Raw genomic sequence first — 17,006 nt, forward strand, 5'->3', positions numbered from 1 at the left:
CAAAGCGGAATCGTTTGAAGCGGATATAAAAGCTTCGGCAGGAGCACCATTTTGAATAACGCCGTGCGGCCCCACAGGGAGAGGGGTAAATCCTTCCACTTCTCGCATAGAGCACGGGTAGCCTCAATATGATGGAGAACATTGTATTGATAAAGAAGATGAGATTGGGTGCTCAAATAAACGCCAAGGTATCGCATGGGTTTCCGAACCGGCAGAATCGGTAAAGCGTCATGCCATTGCTCATGTCTATGAGAAGCCAGAGGCAGGAGTTCCGATTTGGCACAATTAACCCTAAGTCCCAAGACTTTCCCAAAATCTTGAACAAGAGAAAGAGCCTCCGGTAAGTGTGATGGTGCGTTTTCCAAATATAACAGAATATCGTCCGCAAATAGATTGATGCGACTTTCCTTGGCTCCAACCTTAATACCGAGAAGAGAAGGATGAGATCGAATTTTAACTGCTAAGGGTTCAATAGCCAGAAGAAAAAGTAGCGGGGACAGAGGGCACCCCTGGCGAGTACCTCGTGCAAGCGGAAAAGAGGAAGTAAGTTGTCCATTAATAAAAAGCTTAGCCTGAGGCAAAAAATAAAGACCACGCACCCAGTCCACAAACATTCCTTCCAACCCATAGTCTCCATAACCCAGAAGAGGTATGACCAAGATATGCTATCAAACGCCTTCTCCATATCGAGGCTCACTATAGCCGCCTGGTTATTTCCCCCTCTACGAGAGTAAATGGCCATCAAAGCTCTCATGAGATTCATGGAGGCATATCTGCCAGGTACGAAGCCCACCTGATCTTCATGGATAAGGAGGTGGAGATAGACGTTCAGGCGTTTAGCAAGTAACGCAGCTAGCAATTTTGCATCTTGATTAAGTAGCGATATGGGCCTATAAGAGCCCACCTGGGACGGGTCCTTACCCGGCTTGGGTAACAAAACTACATGTGCCAGATTGTAGCGGTCCACACCTTTCTGGGAGTGCAATGAATTAAAAGCAGCCGCCAGAGGGTCAGATATAACGTCAGACAGAATCTTGTAGTATTCCGGTCCGTAACCATCAGGCCCGGGTGATTTAGTCAATTTAAGGTCTTTAATACCCAATTCCACCTCAAGACGAGTTATGGGAGCATTCAGAGCCTGAACTTGAGTCGGTTGGAGCCGGGGAAGGACGATATCACCGAAAAAGTGATCTCTATCCGCGTTCGTCGAGGGCCGCTCAGCATACAGATCTTTGTAATACGATACAAATTGATGATGTATGTGTGCTTCAGTCGTATGTGTGTGACCCTGCGTGTCGGTAATAGCGGTGATGACTTGTCGCTTACGATAGGGGCGGACCAAGCGCGCCATCAGCCTCCCAGCTCTTCCCCCCCACCGATGTAAATTATAACGACGAAAATACAAATCCCTCTCCGCTCGCCTTGAGAGAATCGTATCTATTTGCTGTCTAAGTGTACTTATGCGGATACGATCAGCCTCCTGCAGAGTCCCCTGGTGGCGCCTCCGCAGCTGTTGGAACTCGCCCGACAGCAACAGCAGTTCCGCTTCCAATTTCTTTTTCCTCCCCGCGACATACGCGATAACGAAACCCCATAACACTGCCTTGGAAGCCTCCCAGAACAGCCCAGGATCAATGTCAGGATCAGAATTGGTATTGTAGTAGTCCAGCCATTTTTCCCTAAGGTATCTACGAAAGCCAAGATCTTTAAAGAGGTGTCCCGGGAAACGCCACGTCCGATCCGAAGAGTCAGCTGTAATTTGAAGAGAGAGCGTCACAGGGGAGTGGTCGGAAAGAGGAACGTCCTCTATCTCCACAGCACAAACAATGGGCAGCAGCGTGGGAGAGAGCAAGAAGTAGTCAAGACGAGTGTAAAGATTGTGAGGATTGGAATAAAATGTATAGGTACGCTCCGTGGAGTGGAAGAGACGCCAAATATCTAATAGTCCTAACTGCGTGGTCAAAAAGTTAACTCCTTTACTCATGTGGTCCTTAGGGAAGCGTTTAGCTGGCGCACAATCTTGGGAAGGATCCGCTGTTATGTTAAAGTCGCCCCCCATGAGGATTTGGTAACCCGGGTACTGTGTCAGCCGCAACATCAACCCCGAGAAGAAACAGTGATTATATATGTTAGGGGCATATACATTACAAAATAAGTATTGCCGTCCCCAGAGCTCTCCCAGCACCATGACATATCGGATAACCTTATGCAATTGAAACGGGAGTTGTTTATGGACCAAAATGGCTACCCCCCTCTGACGAGTGTTGTAAGAAGAGTAGTACACCTCACCCACCCAATCCCTCCTAAGTTTCTCGTGTTCTACATTTGTGGGATGGGTCTCTTGTAGGAAAGCAATATCGATACGTTCCCTGCGGAACCAGGAAAGTATTTTTTTCTGTTTGACCGGGGAGTGGATCCCATCCGCATTAAGGGATGAAAATTTTAGATTAACCATTGTCCACCCGGCCTGGAACGATAGGAGCAGAAAAGACAGTCTGATAGTGATAGAGGTAGAAGAGCCCCCCAGCAAGGCCCTCCCCCCGCTCAGCAGCAAAGGGATCATATATTAGCAAATGAAGGAAATACATAACTACCCGCGCTCTCGAGACTCCACACATACATCCCCAATCATACCTCCCAGCCACCCCCCCCCCTCTGAACTGACCCACCTTCCATCACTCTACCCATCCCGGAACCAGTGTAGAACCAGTGCCCCGCACCCCCTCCCCAGAAAACAAAGTGCAGCATGATATCTATATAGTCAGCACAAGAACAACAAAAGTAAACAAACACGCTCTTCAAATGTGGCTATAAACAGAACGTCCAACCCGGGTCTTCATAGCAGGCTGCAGAGGAAGAGAGTCATGCCCCCTGCACGATGAAACGGACCCGGATCCCCCAGAAGGGGCTCAACGGGTACAGGTGGAAGGAATATAGCCATGGGATGTGTAAGTCCAGGAGCCACAGTCCAGAGGCCGCCAGCTTCCATCTCTGCGGGCCCCGGCCAAAGGATACCATCCCTGCCCTGACAGCAGAGAGAAAGCCCGCTACCTCCCTGGTGGGCGAAACGATATGTCAATCAGGCCCGCACCGGCTTCAGATCCCTCAAGGAGCCGGCAGTCCCTCTAGGTATGAACGAAGTGCTGCTGGAGTATCCATCATGACCACGCCGGTGTTGGTTTGGATGCGCACCTTAGCAGGATATTGAAGGGTGAATTTAATCCCTCTGGCATGAAGCTGCGTGCAGTAGGGCACCAAAGCCCTTCGTTTCTCCGAGAGCCGGATGGAAAAGTCCTGAAAGAGCAGAAGCTTGGTGCCGTTGTAATCCAGGGAGCGGGCTCGTCGATATGCCTCCAAGATACGGGCCTTAATCGCATAGTTGAGAAATCGGGCTATAACAGGATGTGGTCTGGCCCCCTCAGCACGTGGCGCTCCTATGCGGTGTACCCTTTCCACATGCACCGGGCCCAGGGAAGCCGTGAGTCCCAGGGCTTGAGGCAACCACGTGGCCACCAGGTCTCCTAGCTCAGTGTCCCAGACCGACTCCGGCACCCCTATGAGCCTTAAGTTATTTCGACGGCTGCGGTTTTCAGCCTCCTCAGCCCGATCATCCAGCTGCTGGATTTTTGCTTCCAAGGCCGCCAGTCGCCCATCCGCCGTGTCCGCCCGATCTTCTTGGGCCGAGATTCGCTCCTCAGCCTGCTGGAGACGCGCAGCGTGGCCTGCAATGCTGTCTTTTACTTCTTCCAGCACAGCATGCAGTTTAGACAGCTTTTCATCCAGCAGTTTAGAAAGATGGCAGACTGAGACTTGCATGTCTGCCTCGTGCTGGGACGCAGCTGCCGAGATCGGGCTGGGGGCCGCCATTTTTTCTGGCTTGACTGACCTCTCTTTTCCAGGCCTCGGGGTCCGTATCGGCATGCCGGCCGATCGCGGCTGATCTGCGCGCCTCTGAGCGCCCACACGGAAGCAGGAGAGAGCCCGAAGTGAAATAATATAAATTCAGCGCGGTACGTGCCGGCTATCAGCAAGTTGTGCGGCGGTTTCTGGGGGAAGAAGCGGAGCTCGATCTACTCGCGTCCGTTCAGTGCGCTAGCGTCACGTGACCATAATTTTGTATTTTGTGATTACAATATATCAGATTTGAAATGTGTATCTTGCCAGAGTTGGTGTTAGTGAGCGTGAGCTAGGTCCTAACAGAGAGAGAGAAAATGTCTTTTTTGTTTTGTTTACACCATAGCACCGGTGTGGAGTTGGAGAGGGCAAAGGGGGGTGGGGTGGGTAAAGAGGCTACAAAACGCCAACCTGTTCAAAAAAAATGCTTGATTGGGCAGGAAAAACTAATTGAAATGAAAAATCAATTCAATAGGTCGAATCGAAATTTTTTTCCCTGAATCAGGCAGCACTAGTTCAAGGCTGGTTTGTGCATGAATGGTATTAAAAAAAAAAAAAAAAAATGCTGAAACAGTTTTAAGGGATACTTGCAATGTTGATTAGTGGTGCATTGAATGCAAAAAGCCCATTCAATTCTCATGGCTTACGTCAGTATTTAGCGTACTCTAATCAATAGCCCTAAGTGAACTGTTCAGTTGGATTGGTGGAACAATTTTTTTTTTAAGCAAGACAAAAAAGGTGCTGGTTCTCCATATCAGTGTATACTGACTGAGGAGGGGGTGGAACCATGCTTAAATGTAACTCACCTTCAATTACAACTGAAATGGATGTGAAGTAAATTCAAAATCCATTCTCTTTCTTGATTCATTTTTCTCATTTTGGTTTGCATTTTTTTGACCGCTATTTGCAGAATAAGACTTATTTATGAGCCTCAAGGATTGAATTAGAGACTGTTGACTTTTCCAGAGAGTGAAGAGCTAACTAGAGAATGACACGGGGACAGGTATCTTTGGTTAACTGTGGGGCAGGGGCGCAGAGTGAGCCTGCAGAGATGGAGACAGGGTGGGGATGGAGACAGGGAAAGAGCTTGCAGGGACGGGGACAAACACTGTCCCTATGCCATGCTTTAAAAACTTGAGACTAGTATCAATATGTAAAAACATAACATATCTTAGACAATTAGCAGCTAAATCAGTGATTTAAATCCAAAAATAGCTTTTGCAGTTTTTTGGGGGGTTTTATGAACTATTAAATTATTATTATTTTTTTAAATTTAGTTTTATAGCCCATCCTTCCCAGGAGCCCAGAACAAGTTACAGCAGTACATTAATAATATATTTAAGTCAGAGGATTCATTCATTCATTTGATTTTATAGCCTGTCCTCCCAAGGGAGTTCAGAACAGGTTACAAATCAGGTATTCAAGCATTTTCACCATATACTGGAAAAATGCAATAAGGGTTACAGAGGTACATTCTCAGCTAGGCAGAAACTTTAGAATAAGTAGACCGTGAAAGGTGTTAGAGCAGTACAAGTCATAAAGGTACATTTGAATGTACTGGAGGCATATAGAGATACACAGGTGGTCTTCTCATCAATTCTCCCAGTAAGAGGCAAAGGCAGAGACAGGGAAGAGCGTATCCATTGGACCAACGAGTGGCTTCGTGAATGGTGTTTGGAGATGAACTTTGGATTCCTGGACCACGGAGAGGCGCTACAAGGACTACAGGGACCTGACGGACTACACCTGACCAAGAAAGGAAAGAAAGTATTTGGACATCGACTAGCCCGCCTACTTCGGAAGGCTTTAAACTAGGTAAGTTGGGGGAGGGCACATACACACATTCCAGAACAACAAGGATCCACCCTGGGGAAGCAAGTAGCACCCAGACTTCTGAGCCTAGGGTAAGTACCCATAGTATACACAAAAAAATAGGAACCACACAAAAAGGGACAGACATCTCTTCAAAGGTATGGAGAGCTATGTATGTTAACGCACACAGCTTGGGCAACAAAATCCTGGAACTAGAAACAGAGATAAGGAATGCTGACCTTGACGTAGTAGCGATATCCGAGACCTGGTTCACGGACTCACATGGGTGGGATATGGTTATACCAGGCTACAATCTACTTCGTCGGGACAGAGAGGGCAAGTTAGGAGGGGGGGTAGCACTATACACTAAGGATAATATAAAAACTACCAGAATCACAGAGGTTAGATACACAGGGGAATCACTTTGGGTAAACCTGGCCAGAGGGAATGAAAAATGCCTTTACCTCGGTGTGGTATACAGACCCCCAAGACAACAGGAAGAAAAAGACAAGGAATTGATTGAAGACATAGAGAACATCACTTTGTGTGGTGACACAGTACTGTTAGGGGACTTCAATATGCCAGATGCAGATTGGAACACACTCTCCGCGATTACGAGTGGTAGCAGAAGAATATTAACCTCCATTAAGGGTGCACAACTCAAACAAATGGTATTAGAGCCCACAAGGGAACAGACAATACTGGACCTGGTACTCACCAATGGAGACAGTGTCTCAGAGGTATCAGTAGGAGACACGTTGGCCTCCAGTGACCACAACATGGTATGGCTCAACCTCAGGAAAGGCTTCTCTAAATCAAACACAGCAACGAGGGTCCTCAACTTTAGGGGTGCAGACTTTGACCACATGAGAGACTTTGTCCATCAAGAGCTGCAAAACCATGCAGAAACTGACAATCCGGAAACTATGTGGTTAAATCTGAAATCCATCCTGAACGAAGCAACTAACCGCTACATTAATACAGTAAGCAAACGCCGGAGAAACAAAAGACCACAATGGTTCAACAAGGAAATTTCGGACCTCATTAAAAAGAAACAAGAAGCATTTATCACCTACAAACATCTTGGGAAGAGGGAGGCAAGGGAAGACTATCTGGTCAGATCGAAAGCTGTCAAAAAAGCAGTCAGGGAGGCCAAACTATGAACAGAAGAAGATCTAGCACGAAACATTAAAAAAGGGGATAAATCCTTCTTCAGGTACATTAGCAACAGGAAGAGAAACAAGGATGGGATAGAGCGCCTTAGGCAGTCAGATGGAAACTACGCGGAATCTGATTCTACCAAGGCAGAACTACTAAACGAATACTTCTGCTCAGTATTCACCTGTGAAGCACCGGGAGCTGGTCCGCAACTACAGATAAGAGACAGTCAAAAAGACCTATTCAAAGATTTTGAGTTTACACCCAGTAGCGTCTACTACGAACTTTCAAGACTCAAAGTAGACAAAGCCATGGGACCAGACAATCTACACCCCAGGGTGCTCAGAGAGCTGTGTGAAGTTTTAGCTGAACCACTATCTGTGCTCTTCAATCTTTCCATGCGCACGGGAAGAGTACCCCTGGACTGGAAAACAGCTAACGTAATTCCACTCCACAAAAAGGGCTGCAGAACAGAAACAGAAAATTACAGACCGGTGAGTCTCACATCCATAGTGTGCAAACTCATGGAAACACTGATCAAACAGGAACTCGACCAAATACTAGAAGAAGAAAATCTACGTGATCCACACCAACACGGATTTACCAGGGGAAGGTCCTGCCAATCTAATCTGATTGACTTCTTTGACTGGGTGACTAGTCATCTGGATGCCGGGGAGTCCCTGGACGTGATTTATTTGGACTTCAGCAAAGCTTTTGACAGCGTCCCACACCGCAGGCTGTTAAACAAACTAAAATCTATGGGATTAGGGGATACACTCACTACATGGATTAGGGATTGGCTAAGCGGTAGGCTTCAAAGGGTGATGGTAAACGGTACCCCTTCCAAAACATCAGCAGTGACAAGTGGAGTACCACAGGGCTCCGTCTTAGGGCCGATTCTATTCAATTTATTCATAGGAGATATTACCCAAGGGCTTAGAGGAAAAGTATCACTGTTTGCCGATGACGCCAAACTATGCAACATAGTAGGTAAAAGCAGTGTGCCTGACATTATGACGCAGGACCTACAGCAGCTGGAACAGTGGTCGTCAACTTGGCAGCTAAGCTTCAATGCTAAAAAATGTAAAGTGATGCACCTAGGTAAAAAAAATCCACACAGAACTTACACACTAAATGGTGAAACCTTGTCCAGGACCAAGGCAGAATGTGATTTAGGAGTGATCATTAGTGATGATATGAAGGCTGCCAATCAGGTGGAGATGGCTTCGTCCAAGGCAAGACAAATGATGGGCTGCATCCGTAGGGGTTTTGTCAGCAGAAAACCTGAAGTCATAATGCCATTGTACAGATCCATGGTGAGACCTCATCTGGAGTATTGTGTTCAATTCTGGAGACCGCACTACCGGAAAGATGTGTTGAGAATGGAGTCGGTTCAGCGAATGGCTACCAGGATGGTCTTGGGGCTCAGGGAACTCACGTACGAACAAAGGCTGAAAAAACTGCGGATGTACTCGCTGGAAGAACGGAGAGAGAGGGGAGACATGATTGAGACCTTTAAGTATATTACGGGATGTATAGAGGTCAAAGATGCTATCTTCTGTCTTACAGGGCCCTCGGTTACAAGAGGGCACTCGCTGAAAGTCAGGGGAGGGAAATTTTACGGTGATACCAGGAAGTACTTCTTCACCGAAAAGGTAATCGATCATTGGAACGAGCTACCTCAGCAGGTGATTGAGGCCAGCAACGTGTCAGATTTTAAGAGAAAATGGGATATTCACGTGGGATCTCTAGGGGAATAAACGTTAGGGAGTGGGTCATTGGTGTGGGCAGACTTGATGGGCTAAGGCCCTTTTCTGCCGTCAATTTTCTATGTTTCTATTCACAATGAATTGGAATCATTGGATTAGGGTATATTTGCCATATACTCGAGGCATAGGATTAAGGGTGATAGCAATACTTGTATCTTGTCTGCCTTTTGATGTGGCAACAAGTCTTGTCTGTTGATCAAACTCCTATCATCTGCATTGTCCTTCTATCACGTTCAAGCATCTTACTGTTGCTGCAACAGATTTATCCATCGTTGCTGGCATCAAGGAACATTTTCAACATTTAGTAGACATTTATTTTCCTGTTCATCCACTACACAGTTTAGTTTCTCTTCTACACCCATGTCAGAAAGACAATTCAGTTACCTTCCCAGATAATGTAAAAACATAGGCAGCTGAATCTTTGGGAAGATTGTACCAAAACCATATCAAAATAGAAGGCTATTTGTGATTTTATAAACAGGTGTACAGAATATTATCCTTTTGTACTTTAATAAAAAGGTTTAAATATAAAATCATAAGTGTTCAAGGCTTAGGCAAATGAGGATAGAGCTCACAGAGTTGGAGCCTGTGGGGATGGGGACAAACTATGTCCTCGTGTCATTCTCTAGAGCAGTGTTCTTCAACCACTGGTCCACAGAAATTTCCTGCCGGTCCACAGGGACAGCACGTGCATCAGGCCCAAAACAGTGTTCTTCAACCGCTGGTCCACGGTGCGATCAATGCGACTTTATCTTCGAGCCAGCTCCCTCTTCCTAACTGATTCAGTGCACAAAGCCACAGGCAGTGGCTCCTACGGACATCCTGCGCCTGAACCGGAAGCCTTCTCTATGACGTTGCAACGTCTGGGGCGGGGTCTGGGGTGGAAATTGGGTAGAGATTGGCGGGATCTGGCCCATGACTTAGCCCAGTGTTCTTCAACCGCCGATCCACAGAATAATTATTTTATTTCTGCCGGTCCATAGGTGTAAAAAGGTTGAAAAACACTGCTCTAGACTGTTAACTTGGTTCTATTAATAACTGAATACATTTTGGTGCAGTCTTACAATTGTAAGCTATTTAGTCCACTGAAAACAGAATTTAGATCTTGCATGAAGTAAAGGAAGGGCAGCTGAAGAACCCTGGTGATCTTGGATCACTGGTTATTGAGTCTGACCCTCTCAGCAGCACAGATCGTATTACTGAGATATTGAGTACTGCAGGACATACTGATATACCACTTTGCTAATTGGGTAGAGCTGAAACATTGAGACAGGATACTGTTTGAGAAGATACTATATTTGCTACATTTTCTTGATATATACTTAAGATCACCTGCAGGCTGAAAGTGGGGGCATTTTCATTTTGTGGTCCAGAAGAGTAGAATAGGCTCCCGTCTTATATTAAACATCAAAAAAATTTGGATGTCTTTAAGAAATTGTTAAAGACATTTGTTTTGTTGTATGAAATACACAGTATGAGATGTTGGCCGTTGAAACCCCGAGTTGTATTAGGTTGCTTGAGATTGATTTTTGGTATAGGAGAAGTGCTATTGTTGTCAGGTTGGTATTTTATTTTGATTTTATGTTGAATGTTATATATATATATAGTGGTACCTTGGTTTGTGAGCATAATTCGTTCCAGAAGTATGCTCGTAATTCAAAGTGCCCCATAGGAAATAATGGAAACTCGGACAATTCGTTCCACATCCCAAAAACTTTAATAGAAAATACAGTACTGTACGTACTTGTATTGCAAGATCTCACTCATTTCGAACAGTCGCTACACCACGGGTGATTTGGGCATGATGCTTTTTATTACGTTCAGCCACTCTCAGCGTTAGATGTGCGAATGTTGTGCGTGCTTGAACTGCGGGTGCATGTATTAAGTTAAGACGCGATCAGTGATGTGACGCGCATATATTGTGCATATTTGACGTGACGCACGTATATGTTCTCGTACTGCAAGACAACGCTCGGTTATCGAATTAAAATTTAAGAAAATGTTTTGCTTGTCTTGCAAAACACTTGTAAACCACATTCTACTGTTTTCAGCTTGCAGTGTCAACGTGCAGCAAACTTATGCAGATTGAAAAGAATACAAAGTATTCAATTTGATTAAAAAATTAGTTTAAAAGGGATCTGTGTTATGCTGAGGAATGGCTAGGCAGGGTACAAGGCAGCAGCTGCTCTCCTAAACAGATTTTGAATAAAATGGTGCCTATGAAGACTGGCCCTTAGCCTTGCACCAGAACCTATTTTACAAAAGGTCTGATCCGCCTGACATCAAAACCTGGCTACAGTTCTTATCTGCAGTGCAAGAGTTATAGATTTTGAATTTTCTTTTCAGACAGGATCTGAGTGCAGCACAGGGAGGAAAGGCATTTGATGATGTTGATATGACCTCTGCTGGTAGGATGAGGGTGCTGAGATATGCAGTCAGTCTTAAGAGAAGATTTCTGTTCTCAGCCAATGAGGATAGGCAGACAGGTCATGTTTTATGGGGCTAGGGAAGGAATATGAAAGACAAAGAAAAGTGGGGCATAAAATAAACCAGAAGAAAGTGTTTTTGTTTTTTTTGGCTTTTGTTGTTTTTTTTTTTTAAATCTTTGCTCTAGTTCACAACCACAGATTATGTTTTTTAATAAATGTGACAGAATATATCAGTGGTCTTTGCTAATTTTTAAGCAAGGACTGAAGGAAAACCGACAAATATCTTCTTTCTTGGAGCAATGATACCAATAGTACTTCTCGACATTCATTTCTACCAGAACACAGAAGAATCTTATGCAAATACAGGACCACAAAGTAAAAGTCCTAATAAACACACAATTGAAATCCATGATGTCAGGCTCTGCATGCAGTACACCATCAGAGAAAGAGAGAAATGCATTTCTTCCTGAACAGTGCAAAATATAGACAGCAGATGTAAATTTTCAAAACTAACATATTTCAGTCACTGAATTGAAAATAAAATCATTTTTCCTACCTTAAGAACATAAGACTTGCCATACTGGGACAGACCGAAGATCCATCAGGCTCATTATCCTATTTCCAACAGTGGCCATCTCAGGCTCCAAGTATCTAACTAGATCCCAAGTAGTAAAACAGATTTTATGCTGCTTATCCTAGGAATTAGCGGTGGATTCTCCCAAGCCATCTCAATGATGGCCTATGATCTTCTATTTTAGGAAACCTCTGGCAATGAATTCCAAAGTTTAATTACACTTTGTGAAGAAATATTTTCTCTTGTTGTTTTAAATTTACTGCTTAATAACTAGACCTATTCTTGCTCTGCATTCTATCTACACATGTCACATTCATGTCTCAGTTTCATGTTCAATCTCTAGGCAGAGAAAATGGATATGCTCGGGTGCGATTTTCGCTTATGCAAGTTTTTATAGCATCGCATAGTACCATTGAGTATTGTTCTAGTACTGAAATCAAGCTGTCCTTTGCTTTATAGTGATCTTTATTCAGTGTGTTACTGTTCTTCCTGTTAACACTTCTCTGTGGTATGCTGGGATCTTATCTAACATGGTTACATGTTGTGACCTCTAGGCTATTTCTAGGTCACCTCCTTTTTACCTCTTTTATCTTTAGTATATTCATTTCTGCTAGCATAGTACAGTCACATCTTTGTAAGACTCATTCCTGTTTACAGTTTTCTATATTTCTCATGAGAGCACTCAAGTGGTACCGAGAACCTGTAATCAGGATTCACCGTTGGACTCATTTTAAGTGACCTGGATGTCTTTACTTAAAAAAAGAGAAATGTATCTTGGATGATGACCTTGTGTGATCTTCTGCTGCAATCATTTCTTAATGTCTCGCAGAGTTGTTTTACTTCTTGCTTTTAATTAGAGAGGAAGAGTTAAGGGCTGCAGAGTGGTTGGTCTATTCCAGTGTTTCACAACCTTTTCAAGACAAGTACCCCCTAAGCCAGCGGTCTCAAAGTCTGTCCTTGAGGACCGCAATCCAGTCGGGTTTTCAGGATTTCCCCAATGAATATGCATTGAAAGCAGTACATGCATATAGATCTCATGCATATTCATTGGGGAAATCCTGAAAACCCGACTGAATTGCGGCCCTCAAGGGAGGGACTTTGAGACCCCTGCCCTAAGCCTAACAAATACCGAGTATCCCGCCTAAGCCCCGCCCCTGACCCACATAAACTCCACCCCTGACTCCACCTCCATAATAATAGTTCTAATTATAATGCAATATACACACAGTGTAATCTTATTAATACATAATGGTAACTACAAAATTAAAAGAACACAAAGCACACTGTATGCAGAAAAAATGTTAATTATCATTTATATTCGAGGGGTTTTCAAAGAGTTCAAGGCAGATGACTTTAAAATATGCAATGTTACCTCAGTAACAACTATAGAAAAATAGACAAATATAGTGCAAAATATAGACAGCAGACATAAATTCTCAAAACTGACACATTTTGATCTAAATTGAAGATAAAATCATTTTTCCTACCTTTGTTGTCTGGTGATTTCATGAATCTCTGGTTGCATTTCCTTCTGACTGTGCATCCAATATTTATTTATTTATTTCTGCCTCCTGCAAGCTTCCTTTCCTCTAGACCTCATTCAATTCCCCAACCAAGATCTCTCTCTGTCCCTCCACACGTCCAACTTTTTCTTCCTCTCTCTCTGCCTTCCCGCCCCACTCCCAAAACTGACCCTGCCATCCAACACACTCCATTCCCCCCAACTTTTCTTCTTCTCTCCCTGCCTGCCCCCTCCCCCTCCGCTGAAGCCACCACCGCCGATATCTCCCTGCTTCCCCGCCTCACCCCCGAAGCTGATCCTGCCACCTGACATACTCCATTCCCCCCTAACTTTTTCTTCTTCTCTCCCTGCCTCCCCGTCCCACTCCCAAAACTGACCCTGCCATCCAACACACTCCATTCCCCCCTCAAGCCACCGCTGCCGCAGATTCCTCCCTTCCCCACCCCCAAAGCCGACCCTGCCACCCGACGTACTCCATTCCCACCCACATGCCACCACTACAAAAAAAACAAAAAAGGAATGTTCATGTTGTCAAAATAGCCTTTGTTTTTTGCAGTTTACATTGCAAAGCTTGTATTAAAAAGTCTGTATAGGAGTTGCATTGCTAATTCCACTTGTTCATGATTTCAGGTTTATTAGTTTCTTGATATACTGCCCATCAAGAAAATCTGAGCTATGTACGATATATCGTATTGAATAGGGAAAAAAAAGAAAACCAGAGAAGAGAAATAATAGGGACATAGTGGTAGGGAAGTAGGTATGGCTGCAAAAAACGTATGAGGAAGTAGGTTGTTTTTGAGATGTGGCTTTAGTGATATGCATGTTAATTTATAAAGACTGCATAAAGTTTAGTGATTTGCATTTAATAGACATGTATAGAGAAAAAAAATATATAAATTAATTGAAAAGATTTCAGATAGATCCATGATGAGTGCTCAAAATAATCTTGCTGAGCCTTCCTTTTTTAAAAGAGAGACAGAATTCAACAGGTTGGAAAAAAGATCCCTGAGAGAAGGGTGTGTAATTTGAATAAGATGGATAGGTAGAGGGATGCCATGAAACTACAGTAATAGGTGTATTTTAACCCATACAAAATTAAATTGTGAAAATATTGGAGGATATGGGGGTAATAATAAAAAAAAAAAACAACGTCTAAAAAGTGTCCTAAATGGCTACTTGGACGATCAAAAAGCCTGATCGTCCAAGTACCCATAACCAAAGCTGGTTTTTAGACGTATCTGAAAACAGCTTAGGCCTTTCCCCTGCCTCTAGATGCACAGAGAGAAAAGAGGTGTGTTTAGAGGAGGGGAAAGGGCAGGCAGTGGGCGGGAGGTGGGCTGACCTACACCTAGGCGTACAACAGGTATAACCAAAACATTTACAGGTTGCCTAGTCGGCACTTAGACCTTTTTGACTTAGACGTAGTCAAACCAGGTCTAAGTGCCGAAAAAGGGGCTGCTGAGCTGATGGGCGCTGGCGCCATCAGTTCAGCGGCCCGGCAACCTACCCACCGCAAGCATCGCGGCAGGAGAGATGCCTCATCTCCCCTACCGCGATGCCATCACTCCTCTACCCAAACTGCCGCGACCCGCGGCAGGAGAAATGCCCTATCTCTCCTGCCGCGGGTCGCGGCAGTTCCGGTAGAGGAGTGATGGCATCGCGGTAGGGGAGATGAGGCATCTCTCCTGCAGCTATCCATCACCCCCCCATCGCAATTAACATCGGACCAGGAGAGAACCCAAGCTCTCCTGGCCCGCGGCGACCCCCGAATCGAGTGAGCCACGAGAGAGCCCAGGCTCTCCTGGCCCATGGCAACCCCCGAGTACAATCGGGCCAGGAGGGAGCCCAAACCCTCTTGGCCCCGGCGACCCCCCCCGCCGCTACTTGAATGGGCCAGGAGGGAGCCCAAACCCTCCTGGCCCCGGCGACCCCTCCTACCCCCACCCCGCACTACATTACGGGCAGGAGGGATTCCAGGCCCTCCTGCCCTTGACACAACCCCTCTCCCCCCAACAATCGCCCCCCCAAGAACCCCCGATCGCCCCCAGCCGACCGGTGACCCTCCGGCCGACCCCACGACACCCCCACCCCCTTTGTTCAAGTTGGCTGGACAGACGGGTGCCAAACCCGCCTGTCCGGCAGGCAGCCAACAGCAGAATGGGGCCGGATTGGCCCAGCCTTCCCAAAGCCCCGCCCCCAGGAGGGGCCTAAGGCTCCCGGGCCTATTCTGATTGGCCCAGGCGTCTTAGGGGGTCGCCGGGGCCAGGAGGACTTGGGCTCCCTCCTAGCCCATTCAAGTAGCAGCGGGGGTGTCGCCGGGGCCAGGAGGGTTTGGGCTCCCTCCTAGCCCATTCAAGTAGCGGCGGGGGGGTCGCCGGGGCCAGGAGGGTTTGGGCTCCCTCCTGGCCAATTCAAGAAGTGGCGGGGAGGGGTCGCCGGGGCCAGGAGGGCTTGGGCTCCTTTTTGGCCCGAATGAGACGTGGGGGGGGAGGGATCGCCGGGGCCAGGAGAGCCTGGGCTCTCTCCTGGCCCGATGTTAATCGGCGGGGCAAGAGGGCTTGGGCTCCCTCTTGCCCCGATATCGTCGGGGGTGCCACGGTTGGCCGGGGCAAGAGAGCTTGAACTCCCTCTTGCCCCGATGTTGTCGGGGGGGGGGGGAGGGGGTGTCTCGGTTCGACATGGCAGGAGGGCTTGGGCACCTTCCTGCCTGGATTGTTGTGTGTGTGTGGGGGGTAACTGTAACCGGTTACAGAATCCAGCTTTTAGGCGAAGGACTGGCTCCTACTTCGCCTAAAAGCCCTTCTGTAGGACGTTTGTGGCTTAGGCGTTTTTTTGTTTCATTATGGCTGAAAAGTATAGACATGGTGTGGGTGTACTTTTAGACATAGTGGTGATTGGATGTTTAGGCAGAGGAAGGCCATAATCAAAACAAGGACGTTTGGTTTGGTTATGGACACTTTCCCTGCTTCTGCGTTGAACGTTTAAGGACTTAGGCCAAAAGGGGACTTAGACGCTTTTTTTGATTATGCCCCTCTATGGTTATAGCTTTTAGCATTTAGCATAATTGGATTTTAAAAGGGTTTAGATAAGTTCCTGGAGAGAGAGTCTAATATAAGTCGATATTAACTATGTAGGCTTGGGAGAGCCACTGCGTATCTGAGTATGAAGGAGAGGATCCTGCTGGATTGGCCATTGTCATGGAGAGGTCTAATCCATTATGGTACATCTTATGTTCTTATAAAGACTCTTTGCACTCAAAGTTAATTGTTGCATAAAAATTAGGGTTGACGTGTCTAATTGAGTACTACGAATATACTGTAATGTATTTTAAGTTATATTAAAATTGCTTTATTACTTGCTAACTTATAAAAAGTGACTTGGGTAAAAAAAAAAGAATCCTTAAGCCACGTTCTTTAATTTGGCACTACTAGAACATAGGAACATGCATGAAGTTTTTTACTTTTACAAGATGGTGATACCCTGCAGGTCAGCTAGAATACCACATATCTAATATGGAAAATACCATAGCTATTTAAACTACTGGCTTGTACTGTTTTTGTTCAACTTAGTTCTTTTGTACTATAGTACGTATCAGCAGATAAGACCTGCATGGTTCATCTAATCTGCCCATCAAGGTGACCAGAGTTGAATCTGGCACTCTGCACAGGTTCCATTTCATGAGTAAATACTTGTATACTGGTATACTTGAGCTTAGTCTGTCCCTGACAGTTCTGGGGCACAGACAATAAAAGTTTACTTCCCAACTACTGGAATGGCTTTCAAAGCCCACTGGATCTGTTTTTCCCATTTATGGGATCCAAACTGTAGAAATCTGCCCAGTGTTGGGC

General features: G+C 45.6%; 1 protein-coding gene across 1 annotated transcript in view; it reads left to right on the top strand.

Moving 5' to 3' along the window:
• Positions 1-17,006, top strand: part of RASA2 (RAS p21 protein activator 2) — a 218,029-nt gene that overhangs the window by 77,383 nt on the left and 123,640 nt on the right. The gene's annotated exons all lie outside the window — the stretch shown is intronic.

The sequence above is a fragment of the Geotrypetes seraphini genome, chromosome 9, assembly GCF_902459505.1.
Source record: "Geotrypetes seraphini chromosome 9, aGeoSer1.1, whole genome shotgun sequence".
In the NCBI taxonomy this organism is placed as follows: domain Eukaryota; kingdom Metazoa; phylum Chordata; class Amphibia; order Gymnophiona; family Dermophiidae; genus Geotrypetes; species Geotrypetes seraphini.